This window comes from Juglans microcarpa x Juglans regia, chromosome 5S, assembly GCF_004785595.1.
Source record: "Juglans microcarpa x Juglans regia isolate MS1-56 chromosome 5S, Jm3101_v1.0, whole genome shotgun sequence".
NCBI classification, from domain to species: Eukaryota; Viridiplantae; Streptophyta; class Magnoliopsida; order Fagales; family Juglandaceae; genus Juglans; species Juglans microcarpa x Juglans regia.
This window is the reverse complement of record NC_054603.1, coordinates 11969990-11993492: the sequence shown is the minus strand read 5'-3', so window position 1 is coordinate 11993492 and position 23503 is coordinate 11969990. Positions and strand designations below refer to the sequence as shown.

The 23503-nt window shown below is 36.1% G+C and overlaps 2 pseudogenes; both read right to left on the bottom strand.

Annotated features, from left to right (window-relative positions):
• Positions 1–7496: 7496 nt before the first annotated feature.
• Positions 7497–11993, bottom strand: LOC121268531 (annotated as a pseudogene).
• Positions 11994–13213: 1220 nt separating this feature from the next.
• LOC121267099 lies at positions 13214–21777 on the bottom strand (annotated as a pseudogene).
• Positions 21778–23503: the final 1726 nt, after the last annotated feature.

The window sequence follows — 23503 nt, the reverse complement described above, 5'->3', positions numbered from 1 at the left end:
TGAAGGCTTGGCTGCGCGACGGTGGTGGAGGGCAGCGTTATGGAGGGTGTCGGCAAGACAAGTGGCTTCCGTTCGGGGTCCTTGTGCTGTGCTAGAGGGGCTGAGTGTGGGTTTGGTTTCGGCTTGAGGAGGAGGCTGGTGGTTGGACGTAATGAGCCTAGCTCTATATATATACCAGTGAAAACCCTAGTGAAGAAAGAGAAGAAACGTATGTGCATGGAAGTGGATTAGATTTCGTGCGTATTTGAAATTTATAGAATAAAATCCGGTAGCTAGGAGTTTTATTATGAAGAGGAAAATAAGAATAGTAATAGTGTTTGGATTATAACACATGTGCTTGGAGTAAATAAAAAAATAAAAACTAAAAAATAAAATAATAATAATGAAGCCTTAACTCTAGGTTTAAAAAAAAAAATACATGTTTAATTAGAAATTTATCGTGTTTATTTTATAGGCGATAGATTACGTGCCGAAAATAGTGGATTAACGCTACAAGGTAAGTAGTATGATCATACCCTTACACGTATGTACGGTAAACGACATGTATTTTATAAAAATATTATGCATGTACGCTCTCTATTGGAAGCCTCTTTTTACGTACTCAAGACATGATAAAATTATGAAAATCCATAATTTTACATGAAAAAATTATGTATTAAATTATTTATGAAAACTCATGATTTTATGAAAGGAGTTATGTATCAAAAGATTTATGAGGGTCATGATTTTATGCGAAGGTTTATGAAAATTGATGATCTTATGAGGTACTTTATGCATTAAAATAGTTATGGAAAGTCATGCATGATTTTATGTGAAAGTTATGCAAAAAATTATTTATGAAAAGTCATGAATTTATGTGAGGAAACATGTATCACGACATTTATGAAAGAATATGATTTTATTTGAAATCTATAATATGACATGACAAGTATGTATGTGATTTCTTTTGAAATCTATGAAATGACAAGTATGCAAGTATGATTATGAAAAGATATATAACAGCCTATGTTATGATATGAAGACGGTACCTATGTTGTGGGCATATTGCATTGCCAGGTCGTGCATGCTGGTAGTGCACCCAATATGTCTTCCTTATGTATGGATTCCACAGTCCGGCCATGAGCAGAATCAAAATCTATTTAGATTCGCTAACCCTAACTCACGGGGGTCAACAATAGGTAACGGCCTATGATAAGTGAAAGATAAGTTAATATTCTTGTTCATGTTATTTATGTATATATTTATGAATATGTACGTTTTTCAAGAAATCTTATGTTTATTATGTTTAGTGTATGATGTGTTACTTATTGAGTATTCGACTCATTTTAGTTTGTTTTTATGTTTTTAAACCACCCAGGTGATGATATTTATGGGGATGAGACTGCAGGACAGGACTTGACCCCGGGAGGCGAGGCAGATGCCTAGACAGATTATGCTATAATTATTTCTATGGTTTAAAGTTTAAATAAATTATTTTGATAAGCACATGATACTTCTGTATTTTTTTTAAATAAGTACTTCCGCAAACTTTATTTTGGATTTTCAGTATTTATTAAAGCTTGTTTTATTTATGAAAATTTTTCACATCTGACATTGTGTTAAAAATAAAAGCTTTTAAGTTTAAGTTTAGTAGTAGCACATTGGCTCCCCGAAAATTTAAAATGTCTTTTTAGAAAGCGGAGTGTTACAAGTGATGATGCCCTGCCCATAAAGAGATGCAAATCCTGCCAAAGAGTTTCCAGAAAAGTCCCTAAAGTAACTCCAAACCACTAGGTCCCGCCATCTTGAATTCCCTAGAATGTGTTAAAGATATAAATAACTAAATCAACCTTCTTTCATCCACTTAACATTTTGGGACAAACGGTAATTTCACAAAAAATATTCCCATCCACGTTCAATTTCTCCCATCCTAACAAGGGTCTCCGCCATTGGATGTTAAGAATCTGAGGTTGCCCGCAAGGAACATTTGGAATGCTAAGCTGTTGAATCAAAAGCAGTATTACAACCAACTTTACCCTCAAAACCTGACACAACATCTCAACCACCAACACTTCTGATGCAGCACGCGAGTTATCAAAGAAGGACCAGAAAATTCAGCCATGAATGGTGGAAGGTTGCAGTAGTTTTCCAAATGAGATCAAGATAGCCGAGTCTTTAGTTTCAACAGATTTTGTTTCCTTTCGGATAAAGTTTCCTTAGTTGTTAACTTTACAGCAATTTCCTTTCCATTCCGAATAAGTTTCCTTAATTGTTCTACCATTCTTTATATGCGGATTGAGCATTGTAATGGGGATTGATTTTTTTTGATTGAAAAGAAAACAAAAGTATTACTGTGTTGTTTCTTCCTTTGCACGTAGGAAACACAGATTTCCTATTTGTTCTGTTTTAATACCTTTCGCTACGCCAATTTTGGCATCAGAGCAAGGTTGCGCCTGGCTCAATGGCAAGAAATGAAAACAATCAATCCCAGAATGAGGGTCCTGGTGCGCAGGCCCTTTGGGAATCTATCCAAGCACAAAATCGACAAAACCAAGAACGGTTTGAAGGGATCGAGCGCATGCTACAAGAGATTCAAAGGTCTATCACTAATGTCCATATGGAGGGCAATAGGGACCAAAACGAGAGGAGGCCTGGTGGGGGCAGAGGATTTAGACCATCACGGCAAGACCATGTGGGAGATAACTCCTCCAGTGATGAAGAACTCGAGAACTTGGTGGGAGGAGGAAATCAAAGAACTCGTGACGGTAATACCAACTTCAAGATTAAAATTGACTTACCGTGTTTTAACGGACATCTCCATGTCGAAAGTTTCCTTGATTGGCTCCTAGAAGTAGAGAACTTCTTCGACTACATGCAGATACCAGAGGTTTAGCAAGTGAAATTGGTGGCCTATAAGCTACGCGGTGGAGCGTCTGCTTGGTGGGAACAAACACAGAATAACCGAAGGCGCCAAGGTAAACAACCCGTCCGCGTGTGGCCTAAAATGAAGAGATTGATGAGAGCACGATTCCTTCCACCAGACTATGAGCAACTTCTCTATCAGCAATACCAAAATTGCCGACAAGGTGCTAGGACCATCAATGAGAACTCTGAGGAGTTTTATCGCCTGAACTCTCGGAACAACCTTGCGGAAACTGAGGGGCAGCAAGTGGCGAGGTACATTGGTGGGTTACGCGTTGCCATACAGGATAAAGTTACACTGCACGTTGTATGGACCCTATCGGAAGCAGTCAACTTAGCCATGAAGATTGAATCACAGCTTTCCCGTCCCCCTACCAGAGCACCGAATCTCACACCATCAACTAAAGGGGCTGAGCCGCCAACTCAGTCGAATTCACCACACTTTCCTTCGTCCAGCCGTGACCAGCGGACACAAAATAACTACCAGGTTCCTAAGGCCAACACTATCCTGACTGGGACGAGAGGGGGCACCAGTCAAAATCCATACAGCAAACCAATAGCCGGAAAGTGTTTCCGCTGCAACCAACCAGGACACCGCTCCAATGAGTGTCCTGCACGTAAGTCTGTCAACCTGGTGGATGGTGATGATCCAACGAAGGAGAGTGACGATGAATCAGAAGAGGACGGAGAGTTCGTTGAAGGGGATGAAGGGGACTTGGTCAACTGTGTTATCCAGAGGCTACTCTTGGCGCCGAAACAGGAAGATCATACTCAGAGGCATGTTATATTCAAAACCCGCTGCACCGTCAATCAAAAAGTTTGTAACTTGATCATTGATAGCGGGAGCTGTGAAAATATCGTATCAAGGGCGTTGGTGTCCACCTTACAGCTGAATACGGAGAAGCATCCTAAACCTTAAAAAATCAGTTGGATCAAGAAGGGTGCCGAAACAAAAGTAACTTCCACCTGTCGTATTCCATTTTCAATTGGTAAATTCTATAACGACGTTGTAGATTGCGATGTTGTGGAGATGGATGCCTGTCACGTGTTACTTGGGAGGCCATGGCAGTACGATGTGGACGCCACGTATAAGGGGCGCGACAATACTTATACATTTTGGTGGCATGAACGGAAAGTAGTGTTGCTGCCTGCAGGAGAACGACCCCACGATGCTACGGTGCATGAGAAGAAAGCTAGTTTCCTCACTGTGCCATAGGACCAGTTCTTAATTGATGCAAAAGAGAGTGGGGAAATCTTGACACTGGTTGTGAAAGGTAGAGCAGAGGAAGCAGTCTCTGAGTCATCTCCACCTGTTCGGCAACTATTAGAGGAATTTTCAGATATTGCTCCGCAGGAATTACCCGCCGGATTACCCCCCCTGCGTGACATTCAACACTGCATTGATCTGGTACTAGGCGTCAGCCTCCCCAATCTGCCTCACTACCGTATGAGTCCCAACGAGCACAAGATCTTACAAGACCAGGTAGAGGACCTCATACGAAAGGGACTCATTCAAGAAAGCATGAGCCCCTGCGCTGTCCCAGCGTTGCTTACGCCAAAAAAAGACGGTAGCTGGAGGATGTGCGTGGATAGTCGCGCCATCAATAAGATCACGGTAAAGTATAGGTTTCCTATACCACGACTGAATGATATGTTAGATATGCTTGCAGGATCGAAGGTCTTTTCGAAGCTCGACTTAAGAAGTGGTTACCACCAAATAAGAGTTCGACCTGGAGATGAGTGAAAGACAGCTTTCAAAACAAAGTGGTTGGTCATGCCTTTCGGTTTGTCGAATGCGCCTAGCACTTTCATGAGAGTCATGCACCAAACTCTCAAACCTTTCATCGGCAAGTTCGTTGTCGTGTATTTTGAAGATATTCTCTTATACAGTCAAGATGAACGGCAACACATGGAGCACTTGAGGGAAGTACTTTCGGTTTTGAGGGAAAATAAGTTGTACATCAATTTGAAGAAATGTAATTTCCTAACCAGCAGGTTGTTATTCCTTGGCTTCGTCGTTGGTAAGGAAGGGGTGCATGTAGATGAAGAAAAAGTCCGAACCATCTGGGAGTGGCCCCGTCCATCCACCATTACCCAAGTCCGAAGTTTCCATGGGCTAGCCACCTTCTATCGGCATTTTATTAGAAACTTCAGCACCCTTGCTGCACCTATCACGGAATGTATGAAGAAGGGGCAACTCCATTGGGGTGAAGACCAGGACGTGAGTTTTGCTGCCATTAAGGAGAAATTGTCTACAACCCCTGTTCTCGCACTACCCAGTTTTGAGAAGTTGTTTGAAGTGGAGTGCGACGCTTCCACCATCGGTATTGGGGCCGTTCTCTCACAAGAAGGCAGACCTGTTGAGTTTTTCAGTGAGAAGCTAAATGAGGCACGACGCAAATGGACTGTCTATGAGCTAGAGTTTTATGCAATCATTAGGGCGTTGAAACACTGGGAGCACTACCTAATCCAACGTGAGTTCGTACTATACAGTGATCGCCATGCCCTGAAATTTGTCAACAATCAAAACCATGTGAACCGAATGCATGCAAGGTGGGTTACATTCATACAAAAATTTACCATGGTCCTTAAGTACAAGTCTGGTCAGCACAACAAAGTTGCGGATGCTCTCAGCCGACGAGGAGAGCTCTTGATCACCCTACGGACTGAGATCACTGGTTTTGAACAGCTTAAGGACCTCTATGTGGAGGATGAAGATTTTGCAGAGGCATGGAGGAGGTGTAAACTTAAGCAACCTGCGACTGACTTCCACATTCAAGATGAGTACCTATTTCGGGGCAATCGGCTTTGCATACCACGGTCATCGTTGCGTGAACACTTAGTGCGTGAATTGCATGGGGGTGGTCTGGGAGGTCATGTGGGAAGAGATAAGACTATAGCCTTAGTGGCCGAACGTTACTATTGGCCCTAACTGAGGCGAGACGTGGGAAGATTTGTTCAAAAATGCCCTATCTGTCAAGTGGGGAAGGGGCAGTCACCAAATACCGGATTATACACCCCCTGCCTGTACCAGAAAACATTTGGGAGGATGTAAGTATGGACTTTGTGCTTGGTCTCCCACGAACTCAACGAGGAGTGGATTCGGTCTTTGTGGTTGTCGACCGGTTCTCAAAAATGGCCCATTTTATCCCTTGCCGAAAGACAGCTGATGCATCTAATGTTGCCCACCTTTTCTTTAAGGAGATTGTGCGACTTCACGGAATTCCGAAGTCGATCACCTCAGATAGGGACGTCAAATTCCTCAGCCATTTTTGGATCACCCTCTGGAAGAAGTTTGACACGAGTCTTAAGTACAGCAGCACTTGCCACCCACAAACGGATGGTCAAACGGAAGTGACCAACCGAACATTGGGAAACATGGTCCGATGCATTTCAGGGGACAAACCGAAACAGTGGGACGTCTGCCTTCCGCAGGTGGAATTTGCTTTCAATAACATGGTTAATCGATCAACTGGGAAGACACCCTTTGAAATTGTTTATACTCGACCTCCGAAGCATACCTTGGATTTAATTCCTCTTCCTAAACTTCCTGGATTTAGTACGGCAGCAGAAGGCATGGCAGCAAGAATCCAGCAAGTCCATTCGAATGTTCGTCTTAATTTGGAAAGAGCTAACTCACGCTACAAGCAAGCAGCAGACAAACATAGGCGAGCTAAAATTTTTTAGGAGGGGGACTTGGTGATGGTTCATCTTCGCAAACAACGTTTTCCTGTTGGGACCTACAACAAGTTGCAGAATAAAAAGTTTGGTCCATGTCGGATTGTCAAGAGGATTAATGATAATGCATATGTTATTGACCTCCCTGATAATATGTCGATCTCTTCTACTTTCAATGTGGCAGATATCTTCGAGTACCATCCACCAGATGAACTACTCTATCCTGAACACAGCTCGAGGCCGAGCTTCATCCACAGTGGGGAAGAATCTGATGCAGCACGCGAGTTATCAAAGAAGGACCAGAAAATTCAGCCATGAATGGTGGAAGGTTGCAGTAGTTTTCCAAATGAGATCAAGATAGCCGAGTCTTTAGTTTCAACAGATTTTGTTTCCTTTCGGATAAAGTTTCCTTAGTTGTTAACTTTACAGCAATTTCCTTTCCATTCCGAATAAGTTTCCTTAATTGTTCTACCATTCTTTATATGCGGATTGAGCATTGTAATGGGGATTGATTTTTTTTGATTGAAAAGAAAACAAAAGTATTACTGTGTTGTTTCTTCCTTTGCACGTAGGAAACACAGATTTTCTATTTGTTCTGTTTTAATACCTTCCGCTACGCCAACTTCACGTTGAAACTGGATCCTGCATTCTGCCCCAATCTACCCTCCAACCACGAGTTCAAGAAGAGATCTGGCCTTAGCTGAAACCACAAACTCACTCTATCAATCCACGACTCAAATTTTGAAATGGAATGCTAAAGAAAAACTTGATGTAGTGATAGTGTGGATACAGATAAGCTAGTTAACCATAATTGTTAGCCCAATTCCTATTTAAAAAGTATTCAAGCTTATGATACGATGTTGTTTGAAATGTTGACCAAAAGAGCATTGCCTTTGTTGTTTTGTACGCGTAGAGACGACTCTAAAATTACTGGATTTTTTATTTTCAGCAAACAAAAAGTCGTGAAATCAAAACAATACAATTCTTTTCATCGGGGTTCCATATGGGAAATTGTCACTTCATTGACCGACCACAAGTTCTCCTGCAAAAGACAATTTCCTTCCTCATTTTCATCTCTTTGAATTGAAAAAGCAGGTTTTTTAGGACTATCGATGGTTCCAGCTTCATTCTTGAGCATTGAAGAAACCTCTAACATGGTAGGTCTATCAACAGGCTTTTCCTGGACGCATAAAAGAGCTACTTGCATGCATTTTAGGAGTTTGCAAGAAGAAGATGAATCATCCAGTGATGGATCAACAAACTCAAACGCTTCTCCCTCTATCCACAGCTGATATGCCTGCAACAGTTACTCATCCTTGCAGGTCAAAAAGACTTTCAATGATAATTGCAGATATCACGAAAAATCATGGGACAATCACTGAGTAACTTACATATTCTAAGAGGTTCAAATTTCCATGTGTCCCGCAATAACATGTATTCCTCTTGCCGCTTATGATTTGCAAAAGTAGCACTCCAAAACTATACACGTCGTATTTCGTCGAGTATATACCTTTTCTCACATATTCGGGAGGTACACAGCCACTGTAGAGCATGTAACAGTGAAAAAATGAATACTACAAAAAACAGGTCAAATTTCATGAAAAGGCATGCTACTTACTATGTTCCAACGATCCGATCTGTGTTTGCTTCATGTTCATCCTTCTTGAAAGTTCTAGCGATCCCAAAATCTGATATCTTAGGGTTCATGTCATTGTCCAGTAATATGTTACTAGCCTTTAGATCTCGGTGGATTATAGTAAAATTTGAGTATTCCTGGAGGTATAGAAGCCCCTAAGTAACACCTTCAATGATGTGAACACGTTTTCTCCAATCTAAAAGCAACCTTCTAGTTGGATCTGCAACAAGTTAAATAAATACTTGATTAGTTTTTAAAATGAGCAGGGGCAAGAAAATCACAACACTTCTTGGTTAGACCCATTTAAGCTTTTGAGTACAAAAATATGTTTTTCAGCATTATATATAAACTGTGATAGGAAGCATAAAAAATTGCTGACCGAAGAGGTATAGATCCAAGCTTTGGTTTGGCATGTATTCATAAATCAAAATCTTTTCGTCCCTCTCGGTGCAATATCCCAAAACTCTAACTAGGTTTACATGCTGAAGTCTTGCGGTAAGCATGACCTCATTTTTGAACTCTTCAAGGCCTTGGTTTGAAGTTCTTGAAAGTCTCTTTGCTGCTATCTCTCGTCCCTTCTGTAAGTTACCCTAAGAAAACCCACATTCCTCGTTAGTACCACCCGCCAAAGATAGTATAAAGAGCCACTCATAGTGCTGATTATTATTGGGCCCTATACATGTGTGTGTGTATGTATAGATATATATATAGGTAGTCATTAACCCCTATAACAGTATCTCATATCACTATCAATTAAAATATAGTGTGCACAAACAGAAACATGTGCAACTGTCTATTCCATTTTCATTGTGCAGATGTCAGCCCTGTTTATCAAGAGATAAAGATAATTAAAAGAAAAGCTCATAAAATCCCATCTTCCTGTTCAGACAAATGGCCTATCTGGTATGTGGTTTTAAACTAATAAACATTACACAGTTGAGAGATTTTCAAAGGTTGTTTAGTAATGCATAGTTGTTCCCAGCAACAGATCAATCCAGGTAATGAACAGAATGAATAATAATGTCATGGGAAAACTGTATCACCATAACTGATTTTCACCATTAAAATTGTTGTAGCAAAATCCCATTTAGAATTAAGAAAACAGAGTGGAAGAGAGGTAAATTAGACACTTTCTTTCCTGCCTTCTAAAGAAAAAGGAAATGGGAACCTGAATAAATCATGAAAGAAATTTGATGAAAAAAGAGAGAAACTGATGAAGAAGAATTGAGGAATCAGTGGCAGAAGGCAATGGTAGAGAGAATCGTTCTAAAAGGCTGAGATGAACTATGGTTTACAGCTAAAAGGTTGCTCTGTGTCTTTGGCTTGATGTTACTCTGAGATGAGATTTTGTTGTTCATTATATAACATTTGACAATGCGTTTCAAAAATTTCCTTCCAGATAAAGCATTACATTGATCTATTGCCAAATGTTACCTTGTAAACAGGTCCATATCCGCCTTCTCCAAGCTTATTCTCACTTGAAAAGTCATTTGTAGCTGCTCTAATGGAACTATAGCTGAATACTTGCAGATTAGAAGCTTTGCTATTAAAATCTTCAGCAGCTGATAGATTATTTTTTACTTTATGCAAGAATCTTTTCGCACTATCTATAGAACCTGTAATAATAATAAAAAAAAGACGGGCCAAAAATGTTTAGTAATTCCACCTCATAAATACGTGGATGTTGTTCCATTCATTTCATGGTTAATGGTGGTCTCAGAGTACGAAAAATTACCTCTCCCCTGTAAGTAACACGCAATAGTGCTCATTAATATCACAGCCGCAAAAGCTGCAGAGATAATTATAAACAATGACGTTCTCTTATTCTGTTGATCTTCATCTTCAACTTGAGCTGCAGAGGTAGTTGGATGATATTAGAATGTCCAACAAGATTCTTTAGGTTTCTTTCATTGAAGCATGCATAATATGTGAAAATGACCACAAGCAGATAATGAAGACCTAAGAGTACACAGTGTTGACCAAATTCAGAAACAGGCATCTCTGCCCCCAAGATAGCAGAAATCTTGTTATGGCTTAAAACCAAAATTTAAGTGTGGAGGCAAGACAGAGGCATCAGCATTTTCACTGGCATTCACTTCAGTTCTTATGCATCAATCTCCTAATGTGGAAAGTACAAGCTCAATATGTTGGAAAGTAATAGAGCAAGAGAACAGAAAAATTAAGGAGATAGGAGGCTTACGTGGTTCGACCAATTAGCCTACATCCACCAAGTCAAAGTCCGCTATAATCGTTTTACTTCATTAACCATTCTCAAATACAGATACATGGTAAGCAATAAAAAATTGAAAAAAAAAAAAAAATCCTTGTGACACCTTGGTTGATGGCTCATTGGTGGGTTTAAACAAGAAATGAAAACAGAACATGGAATCTCTTTCGCTAAAACTAATGAACAATTGTAACGATGTTCGTTTTTGTTCCTCAATACAAAGGAATAAAAGAAACAGACCACATGGAATCTAAGAAGTGCTATGTAAATGTGTGAATGTAACCAACCTGCTGCTCTAGAAAGCACCCAATTGTCGTCATTGCCGACTTGAAACACGTTGTAACCAAGCAGACCCTTTTGTTTTGCATAAGAAACTTTAGCTCTAATAGCCTCCACATCGTCGTAATTAATCCAAGTTAACCCAACCGTGCAGTAATTCACTACTGAAGTAGCGTTGTACACGGAAGCTGCTTCATGACCAAAGCTTCTAAGGAACGATTTGAAGAACTTGTAGCCCATGGAACCGTCGATGGTGACAGCCGGACCCGCGGAGGCTGCACCCGTTGGATTCTTTTGCGGGCTCAAAAGTGTCCACGCATAGCCGTGGAAAGGCAACCCCAAGACCAACTTGCTTGGCAAAAAACCTCTTCTCTTCCACTCATTTATGCCATTATCCGTATTAGCCATGTTCGAAGGGCCAAACAAAGCTGCATGAAAGTATGTGACTCTGTCCCTTCCAGGCAAATAGTAATCGTACGCTGTTACATGTACCCAATCCAAGTTCCTCCTCATGGAATCAATTGGGTAAATCACTGAACCCAAAGCTGGCAGACGATTGCCGGCCATGACCAGGAGTAACTCTGGATTGCTTGAATTTTTTGCTTCAGAATTTACAGCAACTCGCCACTCGTCCAAAAGGGTACCGAAGTTGGCCATGTCCGAGCTACTTCCGTTTGGCAAAACCCCACGAAGGTCTAAACCTTGAAACCCATAAAGCCTAGCTGTTTCTATGGAAGACTGAATGAAAGAATTTCTATAAGAGGACTGGTTTATCATAGAGAAGAAGATTAACAAATGCTCTCTGCCGACCCATATCGACAAAATCGTTGTAACGGACGGGTTCTTGGTTTTTATTGCGTGGTTGAAGGTAGAGAACTGTTGTTCGGTGGAGGAGTTGATGGAGAGGTGGTAGGTGGAGGAGTTAATGTAAGCGAAAGCGCATATAAGGTGCGTGAAAAGCTTAGAATTTATATCGGAAATGACGGTTTCGCTACCCGAATAATAGTAGCCGGCTCTGACCCAAGATTGTGGGGTTGAACAGTGGCATTTGAGAGGGAGATAGAAGAGGATGACGAGGAAGAGGGTGGCCAGTTTGGACGACATAGAAGAATATTGTCAACACATATTACCCAAAGGCAGGTGACGAAATCCAGCACTCAAAGAAAGAGATGTTCCAGCAGAATTCTGCAGAAGAAAAGTTCTGCATACAGCAAAGCAGGGTAATATGAAATGATGAGAATAGCAGATTTTTATGCTTCAAGATACAGAACTGTTAAGGCTCGTTTGTTTTCAGAGATGAGATAAGATGAGATGAGATTAAAGTTAAAAAGTTGAATAAAATATTGTTAGAATATATTTTTTAATATTATTTTTGTTTTAGGATTTGAAAAAGTTAAATTATTTATTTTATTTTATATAAAAATTTAAAAAAATTATAATGATAAAATGAGATGAAATAAGATATTTCTTGAAAACAAACGAGGCCAAGCTGGTAGCAGCACCTCCACCAATACCCTACAACGACTTTTGGCTTAGATAGTTAGGTTTTCGTATGAAGATGATATTCTCTGCAGATTCTAGAAGAACTCAGAATTCTCGCTCGTGACGTGTCGCTACGAGGTTTTGCCATTGTTTTTTTTTTAATAAGTAAAATTAAAATTAAAGCATCAATGGCCATCGTTTTTCTTAGATAAAGTATTATAGTATGTAAATTTTGTGTATTTTTTTTTTAAATGTTGAATTTATTATTAAAAAAATAATAATTCTGAGTTTTAAATTTAATATTTTTTGAAAAGCAGTATGCAATACTTACACATTGTCAATGAGACGTTGATATGTCTATAAATTTGAACACCAGTACTTATTCTTTCTATGATAAGAAATTATATTTATAATAAAAAGTGATGTCTATTACTAAAAGATATATTTTTTTAAGTAAATCTTAAATTTAATCATTTTTAAAAAAATATATGCAAAACTTTCACAATCCAAAACTATATATATTATTTCTCATCGTTAAAGAATAAGTACTTGTGTTCGAATTTACAGACATTTCAAGGTCTCGTCGACTGTGTTGATCCTATAATTCTGGTTTCTCTTGTTGAGTTTATTGGTCAAATCAAACTAAAACGTTGTGTTTTAAAACTTGTTTGTACACAAATTTCTATCTTCGGGCCTTAAGCTCCTCTTAGCAGGTGGCTTGTCGCTTTCTTCTTTTTTTGAAGATTACAAATTTGCCAATTGGTATGTCATGAGAGAGCAATATAGATTTCCCATGTTGATGATATATATGTACTCGGTGGTTGAATTTTCTTGCAAGAATCCAACCAAGTTTGGCATTGGGAAATTGCAAAACAAAGATGTCTTTGAATTACTTTTTGATGAATAAAATTATTATTATTATTATTTCAACAAAACCAAAGATGTATAAAGTATTAGTCAATGGGCATGCATTTTGCTTATTAAAAAAAATAAGCATGCATTTTTTGGTACAATGAAAGAAGTACATACATATACTTTTATGTATACATCTCTCTCTTAAGAATATGCAGAAATTTCTCTCCAATTATGAAACTATATTTTAGAAGAGAAAGGGCTCCTTGCTTAATTACCGGGTTACTATTTGGGAGATTGTTGTATCATTGACGGAACAATTTTCTAGTTGGAATTGAGATTTAGTTCCCTCATCTCCGTTTCTTTTTGTAGAAAAAGTAGGAATTTTGGGGATTGTAAGAACAGAACTCTCACTTTTTAGCATTGAAAAAACCTCCAAAATGGATGGCCTATCAGTTGCATTTTCCTGAATGCATAAAAGACCTATTTGAAGACATCTGATTAGTTTACATGATGACACTATATCATCTAGAGATGGATCTATAAACTGCCTTTTCCTGACTTCCACAAGTCATATGCCTGAAATTACAGAAAATTCCCCATACATTAATGTTACTGACCATGATAAGCTAAATTTGATTTTTGTTCGTACTTATATATTATGGAAGAGAGTGTTGAACCAAATTACATATTCGAGGAGGTTCAAATCTTTATTTAGACCATAAAAGCAGGCATTCTTCTTGCCACTTATGATTTGTAGGATTAGAACTCCAAAGCTGTAAACATCGGATTTAGTAGAGTATAAACATTTTTTAACATATTCCGGCGAAACATAACCACTGCATTGGTAAATTTTATACAACAATTAGTCTTGGATGAAAAGAATGCTTAAATTATTCAACTTTAATGGGAAGAATACTCACTATGTTCCCACAATTCGGCCAGTGTTTGCTTCATGTTCATCTTTACTGAAAATATTTGCCATACCAAAATCTGAGATCTTAGGCTTCATTTCATTGTCAAGTAATATGTTGCTAGCTTTCAGGTCTCGATGAATTATTGTCAATCTTAAGTATTCTTGGAGATATAGAAGTCCTTGAGTAATCCCTTCGATTATATGAACCCTCTTTTTCCAATCCAAAAGAAATCGCCTGGCACTATTTGCATCAATTCAATAATGAAATACCAGTTTCCAGAGCAATGACTTAAACAAAGGAGCAAAATGCTAATCAGTTCACATGTATTTTCAGAACCAGAAAATTAAGTGTCAAACCCCTCTAGAGCTTAAGATAAAGCTAAGTTCACCTTGATTTATATTTAAGCTTAACTCTGGATGGCACCGGCCACCAAGAATACAAAATTTTTCTTTGCTCATACTGCAGCTGCCACCACTTTCATATATGCTGAACTGGGGCACAAGTGAGGCATGAATATTTGTTTTTACTTTCAACACTAAAAGCTTAAGAAACATTGCAAAACAAATTACATTATGCTAATTATGAACATATAGGATTCTTACCAAAGAGGTAGAAGTCCAAGCTTTTGTTTGGCATGTACTCGTAGATAATCATTTGTTCATCCCTTTCGATGCAAAATCCCAAAACTCTCACAAGATTAACATGTTGCAGTTTTGCTGTAAGTGTAACCTCATTCTTGAACTCCTCAAACCCCTGCGTTGAAGTTTTTGGAAGTTTTTTCACTGCTATTTCTTGTTTGTTTGCTAGTACACCCTGCAACATACACACCGATCCATGGTTAGTGTTATAAAGGTAGAACATGCAGCATATATGCAGCAGCCCAGTATCTGATAACTAGGCATTGTCTAATTATAGATTACCAAGCACCAAAAAAGTTTACCTTGTAAAAAGGACCATATCCACCCTCTTCTAGCTTATTTTGAAATGAAAATTTATTCATAGCCATCTCGATATTAGCATAACTATAGACTTCAAGATCCAGAACATTGGTGTTTAATTTTCTAGTAGTTGCTATACCATTTACTTTGGCTTCTTGTCCTTTACTTTCCTTCAGTACAGTCCCTGTAACCGAAGAGAATAAGAGAAAAAATGTTTAAAGATATCAATTTACAATACATGTGGAATTAAGCAGGGTATTATTTGAAGTCCGAGTTACAACTAGGACAAAAGAAATTACCTATAGATTTGACCTTTCTCTTCCTCAAATAACACAACACCCAGACTGAGCCTAGGAGAAGAACAATATTAGCACTACTCGAAACCAAAACAATCACTAAGATCACTGAGGGGTATTATTTGTTTAGATGCTTTGGGTTTTCCCTCTATTAAACAATAGCATGATGTTAGGAGGATTTTGTGTTTTTGCATTTTTTCTGATGTACTGTTCCGTCATTTTAGCTTTTTCGTTTATCTATTTATGTACCACAGGTTTCCCTCCACCTAAGTGAGGCCTTCTAATAAATGTAGAGGTTCCGCCCTCTTTAAAAAAAAAAATGTCATTCTTATCATTTCATAACATATCATGGCATTATTATCATTTCATAACATATTGTGATCATATCACAATCTTTTGTGCCATTTCATATTATTTCATAATATATCATGGCATAACATAACATATCATCGCATGTCATAACATATCATAACATGGAGCTCAAATGCCTTGTTCATTTAATAATTCATATGGTTGGATACCTCACGGCTCCCCTAAGAGCCATGTGTTCCCCGCTAGTTACCACATCAATCAACAATCTACTTGATCAAGGTGACTATATCATAACATAAACATATTCTTTTATGGCACTTTACTTATTTCGACTTCACCGTATGACACCCACTAGCTTTAGGTGTAATCTCGCTCCGGTATCCTTTCCCTAAGGAACCATTTGAGGCCTGTCGACTGTACTTAATCGACTCAGGGGTCTCCACTTGACTTTAAATACTCTAGAGTGTACAAAGTGTTCCACTAAGGCATTTTCCCGTCCTAGCATTTAGGATCATGATAAAATGTACTTTGACCTTTTCCTTTTGAAAACATAGACTCAAATGCATGAGACATGAACACATGATGTTACACTTTATCATACTTGAGTAACATGTAAAAACCGAAACAAATATATCCCAATCAGCAATATGCATCTCGCAATATGGATTGAAAATATTAGAACATGCAATCACATGACAAATACATGTAAACATAGTCGAATCATACTTGCCAAAACACAAAACAAATTCATATACCACTTCAATAAAACCACCATGAAAACATAGCATCTCATCAAAAGTCCAATGTATAAAATAACATATCTGAAAAATATATTCAATACACATTAGAAGTTGACTAGAGAAACCCTAGTCTCGAAATAAGGGTGAATATGAGTGTCTAAGGTTTTGAAAATGCTTTCGCATGGAAAACCCCTAGAATTCAAAACCCTTAAACATAAAAATCCATTGTCATGGTTTGCACAATTTCTTCCATAATTGTTTTTTGCATTTAAAATTTTGTTTCATCTTTATAACTTTTTAATTCTAATTTGTTTTATTTTTAACTTATTAATATTTCAGGTTTTATAACTTATTGACTTTTATGATTTTGATTTTCAGTCTCACAGCAATCGACATAACTCACCACTCAGTGAACTCACCGCTACGGCTCCACCCCAAAATCAAATTGATCAAATTGAAAATTTATGATTTTGTTAATTTATAATTAATTGTAATGTTGCTACAATAGTTAATTGCACAATTTGTAATATTTATTTCTTTTAGAGGAGTTTGTAATAGTATAATAGTTTATTAGTTCTCTTAATTTGTATAATTGTAAACAAAATATTTTAGCATTGTGCCGTACTGCCTTAGTGATGATTACTACTTAATTAGTTAATAACGTAATAGTTCAATATATGATTATATATATATATATATATTTCCTGTTTTTAAATCTATATACTTTTTAATCTAAATAATGGGCTCAAATGGCCCAAAAAAAAAATTCTGGGCTCAAAGTGGCCCAAAAACCGATTCTGGGCCATTTAGGGCCCAGAAAAATGTACTGGACCTAAGGCCCAGTATGGGGTGCGGGGGGTGCAGACGGGTGGGGGTCCACCCCCGCACCCTGGCCTAATGGACGGGGGACCCCGCCCCCGCTATGCGGTGGCGGGGTCCGAGGAGAAATTCCCCACCCCCGCATATGCGGGGGCGGGAGGCGGGGGAGGGGTGGCCCCGCCCCGTAGGGGGCGGGTATCACCCCTATTTTAGAGTCTTTCAAAATATCTAAATTATAAAAAAAAAATATTGTCCTAGCTAGTCATGACCATGACGATTACAATTGGACGATGATAAAGCTGTTGATCACATGCCAGTAGGTGTTGTGACAGCTAGGAGTAATATACAAGGCATGCATTAACTTTGTCATATCCATTTTATCAAATTCATTGGATTAGACTACTCGCTCTAATACATTTTTAGACCCTCTAGTTAATGCAGAGGACACGATCGATGACCATTAATTAGTCACTATAATTTTAATAATATTTTATTTAAATTTTTAAATTTAATTTTAATTCATCTTATCTTATTTTATCTCATTTAAAAAAAAAAAACGAGACTTTAATAGTAGATATTTGAGCTTTGAAACTCACGATGTTTCGTTGTGACGGATGGATCTTGATCAAAGACTCGGATTTTCTGCCATTATCATTAGTGAGTGACAGCTAGCCTCATTCGAAACATCATCTCACAAATTAGTGAGCTTGCAATTCTTGGACCTGTCCCATTCCGCTTATCTTCATGGGAAAATTCCAAAGTCCTCAATTTTGAGTTTTATAACAGTAACTTATATTAAAAAGTTTTAAATAGTATCTGAAATACGTATTGTGCAGCTAAATACCAAGTTAAACATGGAGTTTTTATTAAATATATTTTATTCAGATAATTATAAATTTTCAAAAGAAAATATAATATTAAATTCTAATTTCTTCCAATTAAACATGAAAGAAAAAAAATTATTGAAAACCCAAAAGCTAGCTGATTTAAGAGAAGTGGTTGGGATCCCATAATGGATCCCAACCATTTCTCTCGATTTTTTTTTTATTATTTAGTGATTAAATAAGTATTTAATTTGTTGATATTGTGAATTTTAGGAATATTTTCAAAATATATAAAACCAAAAACCAAAAAAAAATGACACCCTCCTTAAAATAAAATTCTCAAAATTTTTCATAATTTTAGTAATTCTGAAACATCATTTAAATACAAAATGTTTTACCATAATTTAAATGGAAAATAAAATATTTCTCAAAATATTTCAATATTTCTTTAAAATCTCTCTTGTTAAATTATGGTAATATTTCTCTTATTTTTAAATTATGAAAATAAGAAAAATATTGCAAATATTGTAAAATAAGAGAAATATTTTGTATGTTAAGTCTTGCACAAATAAAATATTTTTTATTATAATCTAGAAAAATATTGAATAAAAAAATTATATAGTTAAAAAATTATTTGAAAATAAGTTTTTTAATATTAGTTTTATTTTAAAATTTGAAAAGTTGTATTGTTTTTTGTGTTTTATTTTTAAGTTTGTAAAAGTTGTACTGAGTTTTTATTTGAATAATGATTAGGTAATTAATTAGACGAAAAAGTTAAAAATTTAAAAAGAAAAAATATTTTGTATTTGAAGATATTTCAGAAATAATGATATTATGAAAAACTTTGAGAATTTTTAAGAATTCTAGTTATGTCCAAATATGACCTTAATTTTTTACATTTTTTTTACTTAATGGCTAATGAAGTATTTTTTAAAGATTTTATGATTTTTTTTATTTTTAAAAATATTTAAAGATGTTTAAAAAATAGCTGAATCTTTTAAAACATGTCATAAAATTATAAAAAATATCTTGCTCTGATCACGACGGATTGTGTCTAATCCTTAATTAGATGATGATAAGGTTGTGATCACATGTCAATGGAGGTTGTGGGACTAATATACAAGGCATTACCTTTGTCATGCCCATTTTGTCAAATTCATGAGGACTACTTACTCTCCTTGATTTTTCGACATATGGTCAATGCAAAAGATATGCCCAATAATTAAGGCCCCGTTTGGGTTGAAACACCATCTCAACATATCTCATCACATCATTACAATTTTTTCAAATTTTTATATAAAATATAATAAACAATTTAAGTTTTTCAAATGATCACAATTCAACTTTTTTAAATTTCAAAATAATAATAATAATAATAATAATAACAATATTTTACTCAACTTTTAATTTTAATCTAAAATCATTTTATCTCATCTCACTATTCAAAGCGAGACTAAAAGTTGTGGTTGATTTATTAATGGGCATATATGAGGATATATGAGGATATGTCCATTAATTAAGCCCCGTTTGGATTGAAAAACTATCTCAACTTATATATCTGATCTTATCTCATCATTATTATAATTTTTTTAAATACTCATATAAAATACAATAAACAATTCAAATTTTTCAAATGATCAAAATTTAACTTTTTTAAATTTTAAAATAATAAAAATAATATTATTAAAAAATAATATTAATGATATTATAATAATATTTTATTCAACTTTTAATTTTAATCTAAAACTATCCCATCAAATCTTATATTCAAGTCGAGACTAAAAGTTGTGGTTGATTTATTATTGAAATATCTACATTTTCTAGCCCCTTAATTAGATAATGATAGGGTTATTCATCATATGCCAATGGAGGTTGTGTGACAGCCTGCAGGAATAATATACAGCCAAAGGAGGTTGTCAAATTCATGGGGACTACTTACTCCAATATCCTTGATTTTTAGACCTCTGGTCAATGCAAAAGACATGCCCATTAATTAAAAGTTGTGGTTGATTTTGAGTGGAATATCTACATTTTCTAACCCCTTAAATGGTGCACGGCAACCTTAAAGTCGAGTTAACTCGGTCTTGTTAGACGTTGAAAACGACATGTTTCCACATCTACGATGGTGACCCTGCTATTGGGCAAAGAACCAATTGGCCGTTGGCTTGAGTTTATCCACTCCGTGTAGCATACGCAATCAAAAAAGTCTATAATTTAAGATGACTGTTATAATCATAAAGCAGTTATATAAAAATAATCAATTAATTAATATAATTTTATTTAATCTGTTAGATTTATTTTATAATAAAAATAATTTTATAATTTAATGAATCATATAAAATTATTTTAATTTAAAAAATTATTTTATATAATTTATTTATATCTAAAGTATTTCTTATAATTTAATAGTAGACTTTTCAACTTCAAAATTATGACATTTCGTATGATGGAGGGATTCTTAAAGAATCGGATTTTCTGCCATTATCACTGGTGACAGCTTCCATGCAAGGCTCAAGGCTGGCCTTATTCCAAACATCATCTCACAAATTACTGATCTTTATGGGAAAATTCGAAAGCCCTCGACCATTTTGGATTCTTCATTTAACGATGAGAATTTGATAGTGGTGCATGTAGCTTTGCTGAAAGTGCTTTTAAGAGTCGTTTGAATTGAAAGATGAGATAAGATGAGATGATTTTAAATAAAAGATAAAAATATTTTTTTAATATTATCATTATTATTGAGATTTGAAAAAATTAAATTAAGATCTGAAAAAGTTAAATTATTTATTGTATTTTATATAAAAATTTGAAAAAAATATAATGATGAGATGAGAGACTTTCTAAATAATCCAAATGCTTAGAAAGACAGCTTTAGTAGCTGTATTCAAGTTAACTTGAGTTGGCTTATTATTGGGTTTTATTTCATATATTCATAAATTATTTTTTTAAAACGAATTTGAATTTATTGTTCATGAATTGTTTAGTTGATTAATTCATTTTTGGAAGAAATACATTTCATTATTGAGATTATATATACTTTCTCCAAGTTTTATTATTAACGAGTTCATTATTTAATTAATGGCAGTGGCCCCACAAAAGTTTTTCAAAATTCAAAATAGCTCCTAAATTTTATTCATAATTCCATGTATATAGAAATTCCCCCCCCTCCAAAAAAAAAATTATAATTTATTTATTCCCATATGCTTTCTAAAATTTTGTAAAATTTCAATATTTTTGTGAACCGTGAAATAATTTTTGTGAAGATTATAACTACAACACTTACCAGTTTTTGTAGCGACCAATATTCGCCCCGAAAAAAGGTAAAACAGTGGCAAAAATCATTAAGCCACGGTTTTTACATCGCAAGCCAAATGCTAGTAAGAAAGCGTGACATTTGCTCTGTTTTTCGCCGCAACGAAGCCGCCGAAAAATTTGCATCTTCCCGTCGATCTTCCTGCATAGAAAGGCAATATCGATAACTTCCGCAAAAGTAAACATCCTAAGTCGATGGAATCGCCGATAAATCGACTTTCTTCCTGCGAGCGTTCTAGTTGTCGAGAAGAGGTTTTGACGTTCGACGATTTCAGATGCGCCAAAGAAACTAGCGGCAATAATATTATCGTCGCACTTACATGATTTTGGAGAGACTGACGAGTTTTTTTATGGCGTTCTCCCAAACCGCCGTAGTTTCAAATTCGCCCAACACACTTACCTGCAGCTGAATGCTCGCCGGGGATTACTAACGAATCGACACCAAAGAAGCCAATTTACGGCATCCACCCATGTTGCCGCAGCAGAATTGGAAGATCGATTTGCAACCCAGGTTATTCGGCGCTTGGTAAGAATTTTTTTCCCCAGAAGTATATTTTCTCGCATATTCTTAGCAAATTTGGTTCTACATTTTTACAATTCTTTAGGCAAAGCAATCATATATTATTATTGAACTCTCAAGGGCAAATGGACCTAATTTAATTTTAATTAATTTTCTGCTAATCTGTGGAAATGGTAATGTAGTCATGCCTCGTGATTGATCATAAGCAGAGCTAGGGCTATGGCTAATCTGTGGAAACATGTCAAACCAGCGTGAACTTACATGCATGTACATTCACGTTGGTTTGACACTAGGTAACTAATCATGTCTGTTTTCTCACATTGGGTTTGCACAATATATATAGGGTTAATTTTCACACACAAGCACATGTATATAATCCACTTCAAAAATGGTGTATCATCTAGTTTTGCAACCACACACACACACACACACACACACACACACACACACACATATAGGCTTGAATCTGGTTTTGAACATGATATATATCCCAACATGTAGGCCTATATATATATATATTTCAGTGTGTGTATATCAGACACAGAGAGGAGATTGCATATATATATATATATATATATAGGCCTAAATTAATCAACCATGCAATTATAGGTTCTACCACATGCTTACAATTGAAGACTTTAATCGTTTACATTCTTGCTGAAAGCAGTATGTGAAATATCTCAGCTAGAGATTACTCTTTCATTCAACTTTGTCCATAACATAGTTTAGCAGTGATCTCAAAATTCTGATCCATACTTGCTATTTCAACATGCCAGCAGTCCTACTATATATCTCTACATGTACATACCCTACTTACAGAGGAAAATTTAAACTTAAAAGTTCTTTGGGGTCTTGGGATGCAAATCCAAAACACCACTGCCCTTGGATGGTAAAATATTGATCACCTGTTCCAATACAACAACAATGGCATAAAAATCATTTCAGAAAATGCAGCCATGGTTAAGCTTTTAAGTTATTAAAATCACATCTTCATTCCATGTACTTTCAATTGCCAAACATAAACAAATTTTGTTGTTTGTTGTGTGTTGGGCAGCCTAAAACACTCTACAAAATGATTGCTCCATCACCAGGAATAGTGTCTCATTTTTCCTTCATTGCCTTGTGGAGATGAGTGTGGTTCAAATTCAATTGTTTTAATAAGCAATTCATATAATGCATGCATGTCAATATACTCCCAATGATTGAATGTCGTTTTCCATAAGCCTTTTTTGATGGATATTTATTTTGTTTACCTTACTCTTCACAGGGCCATGTACTTCTTTTAAGCAATACCATCTTGTCATGCAGAAATGAATTTGAAATTTATGCCTTGCCTTTATAAGAACCCTGTCATGTATATATAACAACAGTAAGTTCATATATATATATATATATATGCCTTTCATACATAATTATTCCTATCTATATTTCACCATATCCTGCTATTGCACTAGAACAATATTTGTGCTTTGCAATAACACAATTCCTCAAATGAAAGCATTTTGCGTATGCCTAAAAACCTCTTCACAAGTCAGTAGGGTATAACTGAAATTTATTTGCTACCCAATTTAGCGACCACCCATAGGATTAAGTACCATTTACTGTCAATATATGAGTCATTGCTTTTAGCATGTAGTAGGTAAATCACAGTTTGTTCTAGTTAAACCTCCCAAAAACCACCCCAAGTAATGATTAAATTGGATAACATTGCAAACAGATTTTCAACAAAATGTTTTAAATCTATCAATATCCAACAATGTCCCTTTGATT